Source organism: Cynocephalus volans, chromosome 11 (assembly GCF_027409185.1).
Source record: "Cynocephalus volans isolate mCynVol1 chromosome 11, mCynVol1.pri, whole genome shotgun sequence".
Classification (NCBI taxonomy): Eukaryota; Metazoa; Chordata; class Mammalia; order Dermoptera; family Cynocephalidae; genus Cynocephalus; species Cynocephalus volans.
In genome coordinates, this window is record NC_084470.1 from 35,007,106 (window position 1) to 35,027,655 (window position 20,550).

A 20,550-nucleotide genomic window follows, 5' to 3' on the forward strand; every position below is an offset into this window, starting at 1 on the left:
ATGAATCGCATCTAGGTCCATCTACCGGGTTAAGAACATCTTCCCCAGACTGCAATCTTCACAGAGCAGGTGGTGCCATGTTTCTTATTTTGCACACCCAGGGGCAGACTGCACACTGCTTGGCAGATATGAAGAGCCTGGTATGTATTTAAACGGAGCTCCAGGCAAGGGGAATGGAGCTGTATTTCAGTGATGCTGCACAGATGTGATTTATTTCCTTGGCCCCTGTGCTTTGTAAATGCTGACCTTGTGCGGAAGAGAACATTGCTATTCCGTAAGGCATTTCTCTTCATTTTTGTCTCTTTCAACACTTGAGGTGTAAAATAACCTAAAAATTTTAATATGAAAACATCTATCATCTGGAAGAAAACTCTGAACTAACGTCTAGTGAATGCTAGTATGTGGTAAGCGTACATACTCTTTTCTGTTCCCTTATTTTCTATTTGTTTCGCATTGTCCGAGTCTTCTACATATGCCTTTTATTTAGGTTATGTTTCTTTTTGTCTGATAATTCCTGATTTTTAATCAGAGTATTTAATCCATTTACAGACCCTGTGACTACTGATCCATTTGGACTTTTTTGAAAATCTTATTTTGTATATCTTGCTTACTATACATTTACCCTTTCTCTGCCTGCCCCTCCCCATACTCCTGTTGGATTAATACCTTTTCTTTCTTTGGAGTCTTTTTTTACCCTTTTCTACACTGGAAGCTCTATGTAACATTTCTTTTAATGATTACCCTTACCTTTTAATGATTACCCTTTTAATGATTACTCATACCTTGATTATAAATGAATCTAACACAATTAAGTGATTCAGTATTTCTATATTCATAATGCTAGCATTCTCTAAGTACACATCAAACACCTGCACTACCCATTTTATCACTTTTACCTGACTTTACCTATTTTGAAATAAGAAACAAAGTTAATAAAAACAGAGTTAATTAAAGTTATTAGGTGCTGGCGCATGACCCAGCAGGTAGGCCTCACTGCCACCAACAGACACCATCCCCAGCCTGGCCCAGTGCGTGCAGAGCAGGGAGATGTCCAGCAGGGGAGGCAGAAGCTCTGCAGAGACCACATGCCCTGCAGTGCTAGGGCATGACCCAGCAGGTAGGTAGGCCACACCACTGCCACCCAACTCCATACACAGCCTGGCTGAGTGCATGCTACCAAGAGAGGTGGCTCCCCGGAGAGGCCCAAGACCCGAGGTAACCACACACACAAGGCACTAGTGGCCAACTGAGCAGACACTGAGGTAGCCATACCAAATTGGCAACCCCAGCAACATCCTAGCCAGACAATAGTGTCAAACCTGTGGACTGTGAAACCCCCTGCCACAATGACTAAACATCAAAGAAAGATACCAGAAATGTGAAAAATCAAGAAAGTACACCACCAAAGGGTAATAACTCTCAAGCTCTAGATCCTATAGAACAAGGAGCCCTTGAAATGTCTGACAAGGAATTTTGAGTGATAATTGCAAAGAAACTGAATGAGATACAAGAAAACTCAGCTAGACAACATGATGAAATGAGGAAATGTATACAGGATCTGAAAGAAGAAATGTACAAGGAAATCAATGCCCTGAAAAAGAATGTAGCAGAAATTGCCAAGCTGAAGAATTCATTCAACGAAATAAAAAACACAACAGAGAGTTTAACCAGCAGGCTTGCAAAAGTAGAAGAGAGAACTTCTGACCTTGAAGATGAGCTGTTTGAAATAACACAGGCAAACAAAAAAAAAAAAAGAAAAGAATTAAAACCATTGAAGAAAATCTAAGAGAGATATCAGACAACCTTAAGCACTCAAATATCTTAGTCATGGGTATTCCAGAAGGGGGGGAAAAAGGAGATTGTGTTGAAAACATATTCAACAAAATAGTGGCAGAAAACTTCCCAGTTATTGGAAAAGACACAGATATTCAGATTCAGGAAGCTCAAAGATCCCCAAACATATTCAACCCAAAAAGGTCTTCTCCAAGACATGTTACAGTCAAATTGGAAAAACTCAAAGACAAAGAGAGTCTTAAAAGCTGCAAGAGAGAAGCGTCAAAACACATATAAGAGAGCCCCAATCTGACTAACATCAGACTTTTCATCACAAATCCTAAAAGCCAGAAAGGAATGGGATGATATATTAAAAATACTAAAAGACAGAGATTGCCAGCCAAGAATACTCTACTCCACGAGGCTATCCTTCCGAAATGAAGGGCAAATAGTATATTTTTCAGACAAACAAAAACTGCAGGAGTTCACTACCACACGACCACCTTTATAAGAAATTCTCAAGGGAGTACTGGGTTTGGTACCTGAAAAACAACTACCACTGCCATAACAACCCAAGAAAAATCAAAACCAGCTACTATAATAAAAATGACATCTACAAAGAGAAAACAAACAAACAAAAAAGGCTATCTACATCCAAGGAACCAACAAATACATAAAACAAACAGTAAATCAGAAAGAAAGGAAGAAAAGATACCTTAGACATCCACACAAAAATCAATAAAATGCTAGAATTAAATCAACACCTTTGAATAACAACTCTTAGTGTAACAGGCTTAAGTTCCACAATCAAAAGACACAGACTGGCTGACAGGATTAAAAGGAGTACCCAACTATATGCTGCCTACAAGAGACCCACCTCACCCATAAAGATTCACATAGACTAAGAGTGAAAGGATGGAAAAAGATTTACCATGCAAACAGAAAGAAGAAATGTACAAGGAAATGTACAAGGAAAAACGAGCTGGAGTAGCTATTCTTATATCGGACAAAATAGACTTTAAACTAAAAACCATAAAAAGAGAGAATGAGGGACACTACGTAATGATAAAAGGACATAACAATCATGAATATGTACACATCAAGAAAACATAACAATCATAAATATGTACGCACCCAGTGTTGAAGCAGCCAGATTTTTAAAACAAACTCTATTAGACTTAAAGAAGGAAATAAACACTAATACCATAATAGCAGGGTACCTGAACACCCCACTGTCAATATTGGACAGATCATCTAGGCAAAGAATCAGCAGAGACACACAAGATCTAAACAATACTCTAGAACAATTGGAATTGGCAGATATCTACAGAACATTCCATCCAACAACCTCAGAATATTCATTCTTCTCATCAGCACATGGATCATTCTCCAGGATAGATCACGTGTTAGGTCACAAATCAAGTCTCAACAAATTCAAAAAAATTGGAATTATCCCACGTATTTTTTCAGACCACAATGGATTAAAACTAGAAATCAACAACAAATGAAATTCTAGAAACTATACAAACATATGGAAATTAAACAGCATTGTACTTAATGACATATGCGTCCAAGAAGAAATCAAATAGGAAATCAAAAAATTTATTGAAACTAGTGAAAATAATGATACATCATACCAAAACCTGTGGGATACTGCAAAAGTAGTACTAAGGGGGAAATTTATCACATTAAATGCTTACTTGAGAAGAATGGAAAGATGGCAAGTGAACAACCTAACACTTCACCTTAAAGAACTAAAAAAACAAGAACAATCCAAACCTAAAGTTAGCAGATGGAAAGAAATCATTAAGATCAGAGCAGAACTTAATGAAAATGAAACCCAAAAACAATATAAAAGATTAATGAATCAAAAAGTTGGTTTTTTTAAAAGATAAATAAAATTGACAAACCATTAGCACGGCTAACTAAAAAAAGAAAAGAGAAGATCCAAATAACAAAAATTAGAAATGAAAAAGGTGATATTACAACTCATACATCTGTAATGCAATGAATCATTCAAGACTACTAAAAACAACTATATGCCAACAAATTTGAAAATCTGGAGGAAATGTATCAATTTCTGGACACACACAAGCTACCAAAACTGAGCCAAGAAGATGTAGAAAACCTGAACAGACCGATAACAATAAAGGAGATTGAAGCTGCGATCAGAAGGCTCCCAACAAAGAAAAGCCCAGGACCAGATGGATTCACAGCAGAATTTTACCAAACATTCAAAGAGGAATTGACACCAGTTCTTTACAAACTATTCCAAAAGATTAAAACAGACGCAAATCTCCCAAACTCATACTATGAAGCAAACATCATCCTGATAACAAAACCAGGTAAAGATACAACTAAAAAAGAAAACGACAGGCTGATATTCTTGATGAATATAGATGCAAAAATCCTCAATAAAATACTAGCTAACAGAATACAGCAACACATACACAAAATTATACACCACAATCAAGTGGGATTCATCCCAGGGATGCAAGGTTGGTTCAACATAAGCAAATCAATAAATGTGATACACCATATTAATAAAATCAAATACAAGGACCATATGATCATCTCTATAGATGCTGAAAAAGCATTTGATAAAATTCAACATTCATTCATGACAAAGACCCTCTATAAATTAGGTATAGATGGAAATTATGTCAACATAATTAAAGCCATATATGATAAACCCACTGCCAACATCATCCTGAATGGGGAAAAGCTGTAAGCTTTTCCTTTAAGAACAGGAACTAGACAAGGATGCCCACTCTCACCACTCCTATTCAATATAGTGTTGGAAGTACTTGCCAGAGCAATCAGAGAAGAGAAGGAAATAAAGGGCATCCAGATTGGAAAAGATGAAGTCAAACTGTCCCTGTTTGCAGATGACAATATGCTATATACATAACAGCCTAAAGCCTCTACAAAAAAACTCTTGGAGTTGATAAATGATTTCAGCAAAGTTGCAGCATACAAAATCAACAAACAAAAATCAGTCTATTCTCCAATAGTGAACATGCAGAAAGAGAAATCAAGAAAGCTTGCCCATTTACAATAGCCACCAAAAAAATAAAACACTTAGGAACAGAGTTAACCAAGGATGTGAAAAATCTCTAGAATGAGTACTACAACCACTGCTGAGAGAAATTAAAGAGAGCAGAAGAAGATGGAAACATATCCCATTCTCTTGGATTGGAAGAATCAACATTGTGAAAATGTCCATACTACCCAAAGTGATACCCAAATTCAATGCTATCTGCAACAAAATTCCAATGACATTTTTCTCAGAAATGGAGAAAACTATCCAGACATTTATATGGAATAACAAACGGCCATACATCGCCAAAGCAATGCTGAGCAAAAAAAAATAAAGCTGGAGGCATAACACTACCTGACTTTAAACTATACTACAAAGCTATAACAACCAAAACAGCATGGTACTGGCATATAAACAGAAATACTGATCAATGGAATAGAATAGAGAATCCAGAAATCAACCCACACACCTACAGCCATCTGATCTTTGACAAAGGCACCAAGCCTATACACTGGGGAAAAGACTGCCTCTTCAGCAAATGGTACTGGGATAACTGGATATCCATATGCAGGAGAATGAAACTAGACCCATACCTCTTACCATATACTAAAATCAACTCAAAGTGGATTACAGAATTAAATATACACCTTGAAACAATAAAACTTCTTAAAGAAAACATAGGAGAAACACTTCAGGAAGTAGGACTGAACACAAACTTCATGAATACGACCCCAAAAGCATGGGCAACCAAAGGAAAAATAAAGAAATGGAATTATATCAAACTAAAAATCTTCTGCACAGAAAAAGAAACAATTAAGAGATTTAAAAGACAACCAACAGAGTGGGAGAAAATATTTGCAAAATATCTATCTGACAAAGGATTACTATCCAGAATATAAAAGGAACTGAAACAACTTTACAAGAAAAAAACAAGCAACCCAATTAAAAAATGGGCAAAAGAGCTAAACAGGCATTTCTCAAAGGAAGATATATGAATGGCCTACAGACATTTGAAAAAATGCTCTACATCACTCAGGAAATGCAAATCAAAACTACACTGAGATAGAATCTCACCCCAGTTAGGATGGCTAATATCCAAAAGACTGTGAATGATAAATGCTGGCGAGGTTGTGGAGAAAAAGGAACTCTCATACACTGTTTCTGGAACTGCAAAATGATGCAGCCTCTATGGAAAATGGTATGGAGGTTCCTCAAACAATTGCAGATAGATCTACCATATGACCCAACTATCCCACTGCTGTCAATATACTCCAAGGAATGGAAATCATCAAGTCGAAGGTATACCTGTTCCCCAGTGATCACTGCAGCACTCTTTACAATAGCTAAGAGTTGGAACCAGCCTAAATGTCCATCATCGAATGAGTGGATATGGAAAATGTGGTACATCTACAGAATGGAATACTACTCAGCTATAAAAACGAATGAAATACTGCCATTTGAAATGACATGGATAGACCTAGAGAGAATTATATTAAGTGAAACGAGTCAGGCATAGAAAGAGAAATATCACATGTTCTCACTTATTTGTGGGAGCTAAAAATAAATAAATAAATACACACCAAAAAAAACGGGGGTGGGGAGGGAAGAAGACATAACAATTACAATTCCTTGAAATTGATATGACAAACGAACAGAAAAGACATTGTTAGGAGGGAGAGGGGAGAGGAAGAGGGAGGAAGGTTTTGGTAATTGTCCACCATAATCAACCACATTGTATATTGACAAAATAAAATAAAATTTGGAAGAAAATAAAAGATTTTTAAGTATGCTTTGGGTATAAAAAATATTTTCTGAAGTTTAGATCACTGTGATCAATTTTTTTCATTAAAAAAATAAAGTTATTAATATTTGTTCCCTTTCCATGCTCACTGCTATGCCATGTCTGTCTCTGTTTTTTCTGATGTATATCCTTAAGTAACTACTTCAGTGAGGGCTATGGATGGTGGATCACCTAGATATTGTTTATTTGAACATATTTTTTTTTTCCATATTCTTTTTTCCTCATACTTGAATAATGGTTTGGTCAGGTACAACATTTTTGGATTGATGGTTACTTTTGCACACAAAGTTAAATATGGTATTTGGCTGTCTGTGGCGTCCAGAAGAGTCTACCATCAATCATTCTAAGTATTGTTATTTTATAGGTCACCTGGTGGTACAGTCTAGCAATTTTAAAATTTTTCTTTTTATGCCTGAGATTCTTCAATTGCACTGTAAAGTTTTTAAGTATAGTTTTACTTTATCTCGAACATTACAATTTTGATGTGATTATAGCTATCTTTTATTTTAATTCTACAGAAACTTTTATTAATATCTTTTCGAATAGTTCCTCTACCATTTCCTCTTATATTATTTACTGGAACTTGTGCATAAGAGTAAATATTATATAGACCAACACTGCTCACTAAAAGTGTAATGCTAACCACATATATAATTTAAGATTTTTTTAATGTAGCTCCATGAACCAGTAAAAAGAGTAGGTGATGTTAATTTTAATAATATTTTTATTTAACCCAATATACCCAAAATACTATCATTTCACCATGTAACCAATATAAAAATTATTAGTTATATAACTTTCTTTCAATCCGAGTCCTTGTAATCTGGTGTGTATTTTACACTTAAAGTACATCTCAATTCAAAGTAGCCACAGTTCAAATACTTACTAGTCACTTGTGGCTAGTAGCTATTGTATTGGACAGCATAGGTTATAAACCCTAAAACTATCCTCTGTATCTCTTAACTGTCTTTTAGTGTGTTTTTCTTACTAAAAAACATGCATGTAACAAATTGACTGAATTCTTCTTTAAACTCAGCTTACTGTAGTATTTATCCCTTCTATTGAGCTTTTTATTTCAATGACTGCATGTTTTATTCCCAAAATTACTGATAGATTCATTTATACAGGAACTATTCTTGTCTTATTTCTGCCTGCTTGCATTTCATACTTTCGTTTTTAATTTTCAAGAAAAATTAAGCCTTCATTCATTCACTTAAGCATTCTAAAATTGTTTGTTTTAAATCTTTGTCCTACTGTTCCATAAAAGCAATTTTATCTGGAGTGAATCCATGTACTAACTGTTGAGGTTTGCTTTTTTGTTTTTATTGGTTTTCTAAGAGATAGAATTATTCAAATGTTTTGAAATTTAGATTTGCAGGATCATTTAGCTAAGAGTTTGTTTTTTGTTGTGTTATTGCTATTTTTATTGATGGCTTCACCCTTAACCCCTCCTTTTATAACAATTTTGAGCTAGTCTACCTCCCTGGGATCCTTATTTAAAATTCAAGATTTATAAAGATATTTTAGGGCTCCCCATCTATTGTAATATAACAGATCACCTGGTGAAATGTCTGTTTCTCTTTCAGAAGCTTCCCTTTCCACTTACTCCCTTACCCTGGTTCTCATATGAGCTCTTTTCACTACAATGTAAGCTCCATGCAAGCAGGGATTTGTGTTTGCACAAATGCATACTCAGCACCAGAATAGTGCCAGACACATATTAGGGGATTTGAGTATTCACTGAAGAAATTATTGAATAAATGAAGATCTTTAAGTAGTGAGCCTGCCTTTACTTTGTACTTTTTGTCCCTGTAACCTCACAGATTCCAAACTCAAGACAACAACTTCCCAAATTTAGAACCACAGGTCAAAAGACCTGTGGCCTCAGCCCAACTGTTGGCTTAGAATGTCTGTATCTTTTCTAGTCTGTGGCTCTGTTTACCTTGCTGTGCTGCTACATATGTGTTTTTGCTCTTAAAAAATAAGGGGTGTGTGTGCGTGTGTGTGTGTGTGTGTGTATCTGTGTGTGTGTGTGTGTGTGTGTGTGTGTATGTTTATCATTATTTTCTGTTTGCAGCAGAAAAGATTCATTGCATCTTAAACTTCCTATACTAACTTTACCATAAGTTGACTTAACAGCTGATTTTCATTAAGTATTTCTAAGACAAATATTTCAAGCCTTTATTCTGTACATCAGTAATGCTGGCCATTTATCATTTTTTAGTTCATGTCATACTTTATGATGAAAACATTTCACTTGGACTATGTAGTATGAGTGGCACTGAAGCCCTGTCAGTGCAGGACTGTCCATAAAAACTTAGAATAAGTAGACTATAAAAAGTGTCTATTTCTTAAAACATTAAATTAATAATGTTCCTTTAGAGTTAAGAATGTGCCTTTATAGTTCATAAGCAATTAATAGAAATAGATAATAGAAACTCTAACAATTGTGATATATAGTAATGTGAATAAAGAATGAAGCCAAAAGAAACTTTTACGTCTAACTTTAATAGCTTTGTATAACGATAACCTTAGTGAGGGTTTACAACTATTATTTCATTAAATTAAAAAATCTAAAGCATACTTGTAGAGCAAAAATTCTGTCATTAATACCCATGAAGTTGTTATCACATCAAAAAAATTTAGACATAAATCTTTCCAAGACAGAATAGAAGATAGACTATACAATGAAGAACTTTTATATAAAGAATAAACTTTTTGCAGGACACCTTTTTTCAGAACTAAAAATGAAGTTTCTGTCAATTATAGACTACTGAAATATGTTTCCCTTTCTATTTGCAGAAATTTCTTGAGGAACAGTGTTTATCCACTAAAGTTTTTCAAAATTCTGCTAAGAAGGGAATATCATTATTATAGCAATGTAATGATTCAATTGATAATTGAATTCAAAACTCATATCGTTTGGGCTTAGGAAATTTCTATAGTAACTTTCAGAAAAATCATGCTTATGGATTTTTGGTGTACGCACTTGATGTAAAATTTGTGGTCTACTTTTTTAAAAAATACTACTTACTAGATTTTTATTTGAAAGTTATTAGTTTGAAAAACTTTAAATCTTCAGAAAATATAAAAGAATAATACAATGAATACTCATGAAACCTTCACCAGGTTGAATCAGTTGCTAGCATTTTTCTAGTCATCAAACTAATATTCCCATCCACTTCTTCCAAAATATGTCTTTCTAAAACTTTAATACTCTATTTATCTGTTATCGACTCAGAAGAAATCCATCAAGACATAGTTGTAGCAATAAGCAGGATATATTGATTATTTTTGCCCAGCTCTCCCATTTCTCCATACCTGCCTCTATGACTACAAGTTCACCCGAGGGCTAAGAAATTCCATTTCAGAAATACAACTGTAATAATAGCAGGTTTATTTGTAAATCTAGTGTTTCAATTCCCAGGAACTAACAGGTTTTCATCTATGGCCTCACAGTGGGCTCAAGATTCAATGAGGAAGTGATTTATGAAAATGACTTCTATAGAAATAAAATATTTTGAAGACAATTTGATATTGGCAAAGGAAGAAGAAGGAATGGCAGCTATAAATTATAAGCTGAAAGCAATAAGGGAAAAACAGGTTTATATTAAGAAATAATACAAGACTTAAAAATTGAACAGTGGTAAGAATGGATTACAAGGAAACAAAAAATGCAATAGCAAAATAAAAAGTGAATTGGAGAAAAGAAAGAACTTAATTCATTTTGCAGATTAAGAATTGAAATTATTTGGAAAACTAAAATGAGAATTTGATCAAGTATTTGGAAGCAAATGCAAAAAGCAAATGGCTATGGAATGAAAAAGTAATAAGAACAGAAGTCAAACTAAGAATTTAGTTGTTTCCGGAAATAAACCAGTTTATGAGAGAACTGTAGTCAAAGATATTTGTTTAAATAAAATAGTCTATTGTATTTCGATTTCTATTACTCTTCCCTTTTTTTTTTTTTCCCCCAAAAGTGTCAAGTTTTCTTTGGTAACATTTCCCATCTGTCTGAAAAACTTCTTTATAAATTCTTTTAGAGTAAGTCTGGGGGGAACAGATTCTCTTATTATTTTTTTTCGTCAGAGAATGACTTTATTTCGCCTTCAATCCCTAACGATATTTTTGCTAAACAGAATTCTAGGTCGGCAGAATTCTATTGTGCCTGATAACTACATTATCTGGATTCCTGTGTGTCTTTTTCCAGTGGCTGTGGTTGCTCTTGGCTTTCATCACATCGTCTTGTGATTTCATAAGTCTGATTATTCCTATATTGAATACAAGATATTAGATTTAAAAACGTGTAGCCATTATTTGAAGTCTGATATGATATTGTCATTCTGCAGAAAGTCTTCACTTTTCCATCTGGCTGTTGGTAAGTGTACTAGCTCTCCCAGATTGCCTTAGTCCAACAAAGAAGTGAGATGATTAAAAGCTGGTCCTTGCTATTTGCGGAGGACTAGTAAATTTCAGATTTGCTATTACTTCTGGGGTCTAGTTTTTGAGGACTCATATCAAAGCCTGGGGGGTTCCCAGGGATCCCTATGTTGTATGGCTTCTGAACTCCAAGTTTTTTTCCCTTAACCATGTCTTTTTGTTGAGAGCTGTGCTGATCTTTGATCTTCTTAGTTTCCTCTTTGGAATCATCAAATGCCTCTGGTAAAAAGAGGCCCCAATCCTGGACTCGATCCAGTGCTAGGACTTTTGTTCCCTCAGGTTTATAGCTCTATAATTCTTCCGTTCTTTGGTTATTCTCTAATCTCCTCAAGCAGATTTTATTTTCTCAGTTCTATATTTGTCCTCTGAGAGTGGATCCCAATTATCTAGCCCACCATATGAGATATAATTCTTATAAATTTTATTTTCTTCACAATACATTTCATCATTAATGAAATTCTCCATAATGCGAACATAGTCTTTGTTCAAAAAATAATTATATTCATTCAACAAATGTTATCTAACATTCTAGAGCCGAGCAGTTTTCTAGGCACTGGAAAGATCATCAGTGAATGGAGCAAATATCTTGATCTCATGAAATGTTATATTTTGTATTGAATATAAAAGATGATAATAATAAATGAAAAAAAATAGACCTTATGATCTATGAGCTAGGCCTTGGTGTTATTATGAGTGGCCTGGCACTCACAGATAGGTCTTGGTGTGCTCTTACGGAACATAAACAATTTCAACATCAGATAGGGCCCCTCCATGATCATGGTAGTTCCAAACAAAAAGAAGATCACTCTGTAATATCTGAACACAGAAAAACTATGAACATTGTCAGTGTACAAAAATGACCAAACATTTCACTATCCTGGTTAATATGACTGGCTTTTGCTTCTTTACAGGTTACAGCATTAACCTGAGTCTAGTATTCTCTCCTTTTAGATACATTTGTTAAGATACTCTTGGAAATTGCACCTGCTTCCTGACAGCATCCAATCCAAAGCAAAGCTTCACTTCCTCAAACTCTCCCTCAAATCTCCTAACAAAAGCCTAAATCCTACAGTCAGTCCTTTTGAATACCCTCTTATGGATATGCTCAACAGTTGTCTATGGTATATGTTCTCCCTCACCACGCAGGTAATAAATCCAACTTGTTCAACTGCAGTTGTGTTCCTGGTGGTCTTCGACTGGAGAGCATTAATGTACTTATATACATGTCTATACTTGTATGTGTCAAAGTAAAACCACCAGAAAATTAACTAAAAAGTTTACTGTAGTTATTTTTGAGAAAGATTTTTCTTCTATTTTTATTTTCCATATTTCTATTAAACACATATTTCTTTTCAAATTAAAAAACGATTTTAAATTATTAACTTGTGAACCTATATTAAGTAGTCTATATGTTAATATGTATGTACATAAGATCTTTTTTGACATATTTTGCCTAGAATGTGGTAACCTTTGTGTTGTCTACCAAAATAAAAACACTAAGTATATCTGAGTGGTAGGCTTTGGGGTGATTTATATTTTTATTTTGGGCATTCTGGCATTTTTAAAATTTTCTAAAATGTACATTTACTCATTATGTACACTAAATGTCCACTAAAACAAATCAATTCTATCTAAAAAGTATCTAGCACTAATGTTGTAAATTAAACATACTAAATTATTGGTCTACATTAAATTAAGTAATCTGAAAGATTATGACTAATCTTCATCTCCATAGAAAACTGGAAAATTGGTTTGTCATCTCATTGGATAAAGCTTGCATGGCAAAATTGCTGACTTGAAGTGGAAAGATACAATAAGGAATAAAATAAAACCCAGAAATTTTAAACATATAAACAAAGATATATTCCATTATAATGTAATAGTAAACTTTAAGTGAAATATTTAAAGTAGAGCTGTCTTTCTAGGGTGATACCTGAAATACTATTGAAAGTTGTATAATACCAACACCTAATGTGATTTTTTTTTTAATTTGTTGAATTCAGAAACTATTCAACTGTATCAGAAATAGTTTTATGGAACTGACTTATTGAGCAGTAACTCTAAATTAGTTAGTGCCTTCTGAATTCTTTTTTCTTTATCTTAATTACAGCAGGCTATTTATGTATTCCTTGTGACTTTTGCTGAAGAAATACAAGTTATTATTTTCAAAAGTTAAGCTGGTGACCTACAGAGGCAATTATGTATTTTTATCTTGTCACATTTGACAGTTATTTCCTACAGCATGTTACCAAGTATTTCACTACACGTCAAATGTTCATATTTACAATTGGTAAAATTAAATGTCAGAGCATGCCAAAATTGTTTCTGTATCATTCCTATTACTAAAAAACACATTTTACCGCAGCATTCCTAAAAACACAGCCATATTTTATACCAACTTTTAGCATAATATGGCTTAGTAATCTTGAAACACTAAGCTTTAATACGTAGAACCAGAGTGTTTAAAGGAAATGCCACCTGGTCTTTAAATGTTTTATTACATGACATCCTTGAAACCATTGTGCAAAGAGTGCTTAATCGTTTTTCAAGAGAAAAACTTTAGTGGGGAAAGGATACTTTATGCTTCTTTAATGAACAATTCTAATAGCTTTCTTTACCTACAATTATTCAAATAATGAGTCATAAAAGCCCATTCATTTACTTGTTGCCAAAGACTGTAGCCATTAAGAAATAGACATTTAGAAACTCTTTGTAAATCATTTAGATGATGTTTTATGAATTGTTTCAACATTTGGAAATAAAGCTTAACTTTTTCCATGAGATTTTTTTTCTAATATGCTAGGCTAATTACAAGAATAGAGAGTTCCACGTTTATCAAAACAAATACAGTAAAGATACTCACTTGATATTGGAACCTACCCAAAATGACCAATTTGCTCCATAGTCGCAGAATAGTGGATAAACTTGACATGGACTTTAAAAATGTTTCTCTGCTGCTAATGGAAATTAAGCAGCAGGAATAATTAAAAGATTTTATTTTCTCTACCTTCTTTTTTCCTTTTCCCTTCATTTTATACAGATTCATTACATTTCAAAAGGGCGGGAAAGGAACGGCACCATGTAAGTTTTCTATCTGCAAGGTGAGGGGAGAGAACCAGAAATGACTGGAACTATCTCTGTGTTGTTTCACATGAAGTTATTTGCTGACTGGAAGGGGGGCTGTACTCAAGAATATTAAAGAGAGTGGATCCATTACCTTTCCAATAACTACCTTTTTGTACACCAAGCTGACTAAAGAAAGAGAAGATACAGCCCATTTCCCAACTGGGGTTTACACTGCTTCACGGCAGGAATTCTGTCTCAGTACACATCATTTGTCTCAGAGCCCATAATATACTGTTGAAAGCATAAAGGCTTTTCACTTACTAAAATTTGGTTGAAATGCTTTTCTAATAAGTTGAGAAACATGAAGAGAAAGTGGGAGAAAGGTGACTATTAATATCAAAGAAAATTGCAATAAGCCTCTTTTAAGTAATTATCTTAACGTTTTCCTTGCCATATAGTGCATACTTAATTTTCTATATAATATAAATCTTGATAAAGCAAGTATGCTTTGAAAACTCTACTTTCTGATGACAACTTTGGCAAATATGTGATTTCTATAGAAAATATCTTAGTTTTGATAGCACAGAATTTCATAACAGTTTAGTAAATGAAGACCTTTATAGGTGCAGAACACACTTTTGCTGGAAAAAAGAATTGTGAAAAGTATATTTACAATGGATAAACACTGAAATTGCAGAAATAGCAATGTAGAGTTAATAGAAATTGATGCTGACTCGGGAATAAGTTTAATATAAATAGTTGTAAATACTACTTGTCTTTTCTACTTTGAGTTGCTTTTGAAGCACAGAATGTAACAAGATTTTAGTTTTGAAATTCATCATAAAGCAATACAAAAAAATGTAAAGGAAATAAAGATAATCTGCAGCAAAATAATATTGTATGGCTTTTTTGTTTTTATTTATTTTAATATTATTTGTTTTTTTTATTATTGTAACATAGTTGACTGTACATATCCATGGGGTACAGAGTTCAATATCAATACCTATGTGCAATATGTGATGTTAAAATCAGGATAATTAGTATGTTTAACAATATACAATGTAATCTCTCTTTGTGGCCCTTTACCAATTCCTCCCTTATCCTTCTGCCCCTTCCTCCTTTCCCACCACTGGCAACCTAAGTTCTGTTCTCTCCTTTTGAAAGTTCAATGTATTGCTGTGATTGCTGTATTGATTCTTTCTTTCATTATTTTTAAAATTTATATGTTTATTTTTTTAGCTCCCACTTATGAGTGAGAACATGTAGTATTTTTCTTTCTATGCCTGACTTATTTCACTTAACATGGTTTTCTCTAAGTTCATCCCTTTTGCTGCGAATGGCAGAATTTCATTCTTTTTAATGGCTGAGTAGTATTCCATTAGGTAAACATACCCCATTTTCCTTATCCAGTCATCCAACCATGAGCATTTAGGTTGGTTACAATTCTTGGCAATTATAAATAGAGCTGTGATGAACATGGAAGTGCAGGTACCCCTTTGACATGACTTCCATTCCACTGGGTATATATCCAGAAATGGAACTGCTGGGTCCTATGGCAGTTCTATCTATAGTTGTATGAGGAAACTCCATATCATTTTCCACAATGGCTGCACCAATTTACAGTCCCACCAACAGTGTAGGAAGGTTCCCCTTTCTCCGCATTCTCACCAGCATTTGTTATTCTCTGTCTTTTGATAATAATCAGTCCAACTGGGGTGAGATGATACCTCTGTGTGGTTTTGATGGGTATTTCCCTTATGCTTAGTGATGTTCAGCATTTTTTCATGTGTCTGCTGGCCATTCGTATATCTTCCTTTGAGAAATGCCTATTCAGCTCCTTTGTCCATTTTTAATTGGGTTATTTGTTTCTTTGTTGTTAAGCTGTTTGAGTTCCTTGTATATTCTGGATTTAATCCTTTGTTGGATGCATAGTTTGCAAATATTTTCTCCTACTCTGTAGGTTGTCTTTTCGCTCTTTTGTTTCTTTTGCTCTGCAGAAGCTTTTTATTTTGATATAATCCCATTTGATTATTTTTCCTTTTGCTGCCTGTGCTTTGGGGGTCATATTCATAAACTCTTTGCCCAGACCTACACCCTAAAGTGTTTTCTCTCAAGAGTTTTATAGTTTCGGGTCTTACATTGAAGTCTTTAGTCCATTTTGAGTTGATTTTGGTATATGGCAAGAGATATGGGTCTAGTTTCATTCTTCTACATGTGGATGTCCAGTTTTCTCAGCACCATTTATTGAAAAGGCAGTCTTTTCCCCAGTGTATGTTCTTGTTGCCTTTGCTGAAGATCAGTTGACTGTAGGGTAGTGAGTTGATTTCTTGGTCTTCTATTCTGTTCCATTGGTCCGAGTGTGTGTTTTTATGCCAGTACCATACTATTTTGGTTACTATAGCTTTGTAGCAGAGTTTGGAGTCAGGTAGTGTTATGCCTCCAGCTTTATTTTTTATTATTTATTTATTTATTTATTTATTTGCTCAGGATTGCTTTGGCTATTTGAGGTCTTTTCTGCTCCATATGACTGTTAGGATTGCTTTTTATATTTCTGTAAAGAATGTCATAGGAATTTTGATGGGGATTGCATTAAATCTTTGGGTAGAATGGACATTTTCACAAACAAAAAAATGACAAAATAAGTCAGCAATTATTTTGACAGATCTACATTTCCATAGTAGGGAGTTTTCCACTGTGGCAAGCAAAGGGGTCCAGGCATACTTTCTCTCTATTCCCTGAATCTTGAGTTCAACATGTGACTTCAGCTTGGCCAATCAAAGACTCCTACCAAGGACTTTGAAACCAGAGGGACAGACAGAACAACTAAGCACCTACCTAATTATAAACTCTCCTGCTGGAAGCAGAAGAACATATCCAGTGGCAGCAGTGTCTACGGCAGTACCAGTGGAGCATCCTTGACCATACCTGTAGACTGATCTTGACATGTTTCCTGATCCTCTGACACCTCTTGTTCCTGCCCATTTCCTTCACCTCACTCCCCAGTAAACTCATTGATTCTGCAAGCTACCCAATATCTTCCTAATAAATTCCCACTCTACTTAAGAAAGCTCAAGTCAGTTTCTACTGCTTGCAACTCTAACATTAAATAATTTTTCTAGAATATTTTATTATTTTTTTCTTTTTATATGGAAACAATGTCACATTCAGTGCCCCTAGTATAGTGGTGTTCATACTTGAATGTATGTCAAATCAGTTGGAGGGCTTGTTAAACTCCAGACTTCTTGGACCTATCCCCCGAATTTCTGATTTAGTAGGTCTGGGGTGGGGCCAGAGAATCTGAATCACGAAGAAGTTCCAGGTGAAGGTGATGCTTCTGGTCCTGGAGCACGCTTTGAGATCCACATCCCTAGTAATTACTATTCCTGCTGCTTCCTTTAAATGATCTTCTCAATAAATAGAATTTTCTTTCCTATTTTTCCTAACTTATGTAACATATATGCTTGAGGATTTTGATAGAGTGTTGAGCAGTTAAAATCTTAATTAGTCATAAAACAGAAGTACTTCACAATCTGGCTCTAATGAATATTTACTTACTTAATCCACTTATGCTCTTGGTTTCAGCAACACCAGTCTGCTACTGTCCTTCAGGCTGTGCTTCTCAATCAAGCTTTAATATGCATTAGATCACCAGGGGACTTGGTTAAAATGCAGATTCTGATTCAGCAGATCTGGTGTGGGGCCTGAGAGTCTGCATTTCTAACAGGCTCACGGGTCATGCTGATATTGCCAGTCTATTGGCCATAATTTGAATAGCAAGTCTTCAGAACATATAAACATTTTACCACCTCTGTATCTTTTTAAGCTGAAAAAACTGAGAAATTCGTTTCTACTTCTCTCTTCTTATGCACTTTCCTCCCATTATTTAAGATCCAACCCAACCCTCCTCCCTTATGAGGACTTCCCAAAAAATAGAGATTCCTCTTTGCAGTGATCATATTGCATATACTTAGATGATTCACATGGAAAATTAATGGCAAACCATGCTATTTTGCATATTGTGTTTTTCTAAATTTTTATAGGCACTTTGGGGGTGGGGGATGCTAAATTACATGACCAGGAAGCATCATAGTCTAGTAGAAGGGAAATGGGCTCTGGAGTCACAGCAGGATGGATATTTCATCTCTATTCACTACTAACCACAGTATTGTTAATTCCTCTGAGCTTCAGTCTCCTCATCTTTAAAACAAGAATAATATCATCTTTGCTTTAAACAGTATTTGCTTTTAATAGTAACATTTCAGGCTTTTTTGTAAAGATTAAATAGCATTAGTGAAGATAAATCCCTAACATAGCTCTTGTACAAAACAGGTGATGAATAAATGCTGGGTCTGTTCTCCATCTTTCTCTTTTATGGGGCTATGTTTTAATTCACCAATTAACCAACTGATCTAAAACTTCTGCGTGCATGAAAGTGACGTAGGGAGATTATGAAAATAGAGTTGTAGCACTACCCCAATGAGATGCTTGGGGCCCATGACTCCTACTTTTACATGCTTCCTATGTGATTCAGTTATGGGTGATCACGGACCTTATTCTGAGAAGCATTAACTCTTTAATTCCTACAAGGCACAGGTGTTGTAATTATTTATGATCACCATGAGTCCTACTATAACATTTCTCACACATTGGTATTCAAAAGGCACTGTCATGTGATGCAGTATTATAACAACAACAACAATAATAATAGTAGTAATCAATGCAAATCATATTAATAATTTTAATGGCATTATTGTTTTTATTGTGCATTGCACTTATGGTAGTTCTCTACTAACCCAATTATTTTACTGTCCATGCAATTCCAATTGCAGATCGTACTAGATATGGAACAAAAAGTTTCCACATCCTCAGTTTGCCTTACAGTAATAAATCTTTGTATTTCAAAAGTAAATACACCTACCTGTACAGTGATTAAAAACTGTAATTAATCACATCTTTACATAGGAAATAAAATCCTAATTTTTACAGCACAAAACCTTCATTCTTTTATTAAACAAATATTTTGTATTATTTTTTATTACATCAAATTACCACAATGTCCCAAGCACCATTTTTGGAAATGGAGAGACACAAGTCAGGTGCAGCCCCTGCTGTCATAGGGTTTTCATCCTGGTCGATAGACAGACAAAAGCAAAGTAAATAAATAGATACTAATGTAACTTCTAGACAGAGAGAACCAAGCAATTATGTACCAGAGAGCAGCTGTGTAGTAGGTGCTGGACTGCACCACCCCGACTGAATGTCATTTCAGGACTGAATGACTTCCTCTCCCAGCTGCTAGAAGTGCTATCAGCTGATACCGCTTCAGTTATTTTACTTGGGTGAAGAGAGTCTCCTGGCCCAAGACCACGTCCCCTTCCCAGGGCAGCCTGCATCTAATGGTCAGCATGAGGATGCAAATACTGGACTCTTGCCTCAACTTGGCACATCTCTGAAGGGCTTTTCCAGCTCTAGAGCTCCCCATGGTTTGCTTGAACCCTTTTTGTGGCTGCATCATAATTCAACTTCTCCCTCATCCTGATCCTGTTTCTTCCTTCCCCTCATGCATATTAATCCTCAATAAATTCCTTGCACGCTAATCTCTTCTCATTGTCTGCTTTCTCTGGAACCCAACTGCAATGGGCTGGAAATGGAAACTGAGTGTTTGCTTGATTCCTTTGGCATTCCCTGGCATGCCAGAATTTATTTCCTGTTTCCCACTCTTGTTAGCCTTTATTCATATAGAATGACTTAATTTATAACCAGGCTCTCTATAAATTCATGTCTACCACTTTCTTCAGCTCAAAAATAATAATAATAATAATAATAATAATAATAATAATAATAATAATAATAGACTATTTGCCTCAAATAAATATTCATTTCTTTCTCTAAAAATATTTTTCTGAAATACAAATAACGACACCTGCTGGAAGAAAAGGAAATCTAGATTATTTGAGGCACTGTACTGGGAAATCTCCCTTTACTCTATTCCAAAGTGTTTTAAGAACAATCATAGCAAGTTACATTTATAGAACATTTTCTATCCATCAAATATTATATGAAATGCTTTTATATTTATTATCTCGTATTGTCCTAAAAACATCTTTGAGTTTATGAGTTGTTATCCCATTATACCAAGAAGGAAACTGAGGCTTAATGGGTGTAAATAAATCTATCCAATGAACCAAATACAGTAGGTGATGAAAGTTTAATTCAAACCCAGGCGATGAACACCTGACCCTTAACCACTGTTTGCCTTTTACACCATTTAGGAGCTCTTATAAGGGTTACATGCCACTTTATATATTCATTTAAAACAAAACCAAAAACAAAAACAAAAATATTCTCTTCTACCTCCGCAAAAGGAACCCAGTACATTTTATACTGATCATGAAAATAAAGACAACCTGTTAGTTTTCAAATGTGTAAA